At 61.9% G+C, this 2,500-nt stretch overlaps 3 non-coding genes across 3 annotated transcripts in view; all 3 read left to right on the forward strand.

Annotated features, from left to right (window-relative positions):
* LOC145915536 (small subunit ribosomal RNA) overlaps positions 1–818 on the forward strand; it is a 1,824-nt gene extending 1,006 nt beyond the window's left edge. The window contains exon 1 of the ribosomal RNA XR_014403903.1: positions 1–818. This exon is cut by the window's left edge and continues 1,006 nt beyond it. This is a non-coding gene — a ribosomal RNA (small subunit ribosomal RNA).
* Positions 819–1,078: 260 nt separating this feature from the next.
* On the forward strand, positions 1,079–1,232 carry LOC145915515 (5.8S ribosomal RNA). Its single transcript, XR_014403884.1, has one exon. It is a non-coding gene; the product is annotated as a 5.8S ribosomal RNA (ribosomal RNA).
* A 244-nt stretch (positions 1,233–1,476) lies between these two features.
* LOC145915635 (large subunit ribosomal RNA) overlaps positions 1,477–2,500 on the forward strand; it is a 3,686-nt gene continuing 2,662 nt past the window's right edge. Inside the window, exon 1 of the ribosomal RNA XR_014403995.1 lies at positions 1,477–2,500. This exon is cut by the window's right edge and continues 2,662 nt beyond it. This is a non-coding gene — a ribosomal RNA (large subunit ribosomal RNA).

Consider the following 2,500-nt stretch of genomic DNA (forward strand, 5'->3'; position numbering starts at 1 on the left):
GTTCGAAGACGATCAGATACCGTCCTAGTTCTGACTATAAACGATGCCAACCAGCGATCGGGGGGCGTTACTTTGACGACCCCTCCGGCAGCTTGCGGGAAACCAAAGTCTTTGGGTTCCGGGGGAAGTATGGTTGCAAAGCTGAAACTTAAAGGAATTGACGGAAGGGCACCACCAGGCGTGGAGCCTGCGGCTTAATTTGACTCAACACGGGGAATCTCACCCGGCCCGGACACAGTGAGGATTGACAGATTGAGAGCTCTTTCTTGATTCTGTGGGTGGTGGTGCATGGCCGTTCTTAGTTGGTGGAGCGATTTGTCTGGTTAATTCCGATAACGAACGAGACTCTGGCTTGCTAACTAGTTACGCGACCCTATCGGTCGGCGTTGAACTTCTTAGAGGGACTAGTGGCGCTTAGCCACACGAGATTGAGCAATAACAGGTCTGTGATGCCCTTAGATGTTCGGGGCCGCACGCGCGCTACACTGACCGGATCAGCGTGTCGCCGCCTAGGCCGGAAGGTCCGGGTAACCCGCTGAACCCCGGTCGTGCTAGGGATAGGGAATTGCAATTGTTTCCCTTGAACGAGGAATGCCCAGTAAGCGCGAGTCATCAGCTCGCGTTGATTACGTCCCTGCCCTTTGTACACACCGCCCGTCGCTACTACCGATTGAATGGTTTAGTGAGGTCCTCCGATTGGACCTGGCGCGTTCGGCAACGGCCGCGCCGGCGTCCGAGAAGACGATCTAACTTGATCATTTAGAGGAAGTAAAAGTCGTAACAAGGTTTCCGTAGGTGAACCTGCGGAAGGATCATTACCGGCCGATCGCCGATCGAGTGGTCGTGCGTTCGACAGGTGGAGAAGGCTCCGTATCTTGGCGGCCGCGCACGCCCTTCGTCGCTGTTGAGGCGCACGCGATTGCACTTCGGTCACCCTGTTTCGTTCTGCGCCGAGTGCCGTGGCCATGTGCCAGGCTGGCTTCATGCGTCGCCTACGGCTGGCGACCGCTCGGCCACCGCTTTTTTCGACTGTGCAATCCGGCTGGGTCGCGCTTGTCCAACTGACGAAGTCACGGAGGGCTCTTGGCGGTGGATCACTCGGCTCGCGAGTCGATGAAGGACGCAGCTAGCTGCGTGAATTAATGTGAATTGCGGGACACATTGAGCATCGACGTTCTGAACGCAAATTGCGGCACCGGGTCAATCCCGGCGCCACGCCCGCCTCAGGGTCGCGTTGTAACGTTCCCGCGCGGCGACGCGTCGGGCCGGTGCGGTGTCGGCCGTTGCCACGGTCGTCCCGCCCAGGACAGCACGAACGCAGTGTCAGCGCGCGAAACCGAACGCGGCGTGCGTCTCGTTACGAGTCGGCCTCGAAGAGGATCCCGGCCCGGAGCAGCACGGCTCGCGTTCGGGCGCGGCGCTCGCACGAGCTTCGGTGGCGCGCGCGTGTCTCTCGCAAACGAGGCACTGGATTATCGGCCTGAGGTCGGACGAGGCTACCCGCTGAATTTAAGCATATTACTAAGCGGAGGAAAAGAAACTAACGAGGATTCCCCCAGTAACGGCGAGTGAAGTGGGAAGTGCCCATCGCCGAATCCGCGCGCCTCTGCGGCGCGTGGAATTGTGGCGTAAGGAATTCGCTGCGCGTACGTCGTTCGCCGCCCGCGTCCTTCTGATCGAGGCCTCGTCCCGGTGCGGGTGTCAGGCCCATGGTGGCGGCGAGGGCGCGCGCTCTGCGTCTTCCCAGAGTCGGGTTGTTTGGGAATGCAGCCCAAAGCGGGTGGTAAACTCCATCTAAGGCTAAATACTGTCGCGAGACCGATAGCGAACAAGTACCGTGAGGGAAAGTTGAAAAGCACTTTGAAGAGAGAGTTAAAGAGTACGTGAAACCGTCGAGAGGCAAACGGGAGGGCCTGTCGAGTCGCGCGACGCTTTCAGCTGAAGCCGAGCGGAGCGTGTGGGCGTGCGGAGCCTTGCGGCCCGTCGTTCGCGCTGTCCTCCGAGCAGCTCCAGCGCACTAGCGCCGTGCGAAGGCCGCGACCGTCTGGGAGGCGGCGAGAAGGCCGCGCGCAAGGTAGCCCGCCCCCGGGTGGGTGTTATAGGCGCGCGGACACGTCGGCCCGTCGCCCGGGCGAGGAGGGATCGCCGCGTCTGCCCTTCGTGGGCCGGGCGTCCCGTCCGAGCCGGTGCGTCGCCGGTTGGGGACTGTGCTCAGTGCCCAGTTGCGGCGTGTCGGTTGCGGGTGGGCAGCGCCGCGCGAGACGCACGGGGTCCGCGGCTAACGTCAGCCACCTTCCCGACCCGTCTTGAAACACGGACCAAGGAGTCTAACGTGCGCGCGAGCCACGGGGCAGTGCGAAACCCATGGGCGCAGTGAAAGTGAATGTCGGCGCGGTCCGGCGGAGGTGAGATGCCGTCTCTCTGGACGGCCGCATCACCGGCCGATCTCGTCCGCTCTGCCGGAGAGGTCGAGCGAGAGCGTGCGCGTTGGGACCCGAAA

Source organism: Ascidia mentula, assembly GCF_947561715.1.
Source record: "Ascidia mentula chromosome 2 unlocalized genomic scaffold, kaAscMent1.1 SUPER_2_unloc_2, whole genome shotgun sequence".
In the NCBI taxonomy this organism is placed as follows: Eukaryota; Metazoa; Chordata; class Ascidiacea; order Phlebobranchia; family Ascidiidae; genus Ascidia; species Ascidia mentula.